Genomic DNA, 424 nt, shown 5'->3' with positions numbered 1-424 from the left:
ACAAAGCTTCACGTCGCCCCATCACGTGACCGATCACCAACTGTATCTCCTCTTCTATTTCTTCCTTCGCCGTTTTTTCGTCCTCTCCATTCACCTAAAATAAACTCTTAACTGCTCCTGCTGCGATAACATTTATAAGAATTCTTTTGTCGTTTCATTTGCTCGCTTAGAGGGAGTTTTAAAGGTCCCCCCTTGCACTTTTCTTCTTAACATCGTCTCTCACCAAAGTGTAACGGCGCCAGGCCCGCTTTGGATCCTCGCCGCTCGCCGTCTGTCGTCCGGGGATAGGGACCGAACGGGCCTGTTCCCTCGTTAAGCCTTCTGCTGTTTCGCTCTTTTATGAATCTTGCTCCATTCAGGGAGGAAGATTCGAAGAACCGAGGGGACAGATCCAAGGCGATTCACCAAGTTGCATTGAAACGGG

General features: G+C 49.3%; 1 protein-coding gene across 1 annotated transcript in view; it reads right to left on the bottom strand.

Moving 5' to 3' along the window:
- Positions 1-424, bottom strand: part of LOC119587921 — a gene marked incomplete in the record, with an annotated part of 12,160 nt that overhangs the window by 9,521 nt on the left and 2,215 nt on the right.

Source organism: Penaeus monodon, chromosome 23, assembly GCF_015228065.2.
Source record: "Penaeus monodon isolate SGIC_2016 chromosome 23, NSTDA_Pmon_1, whole genome shotgun sequence".
Taxonomy (NCBI): Eukaryota; Metazoa; Arthropoda; class Malacostraca; order Decapoda; family Penaeidae; genus Penaeus; species Penaeus monodon.
The sequence above is the reverse complement of the archived record's forward strand: the minus strand, read 5'-3'. Positions and strand labels throughout refer to the sequence as shown.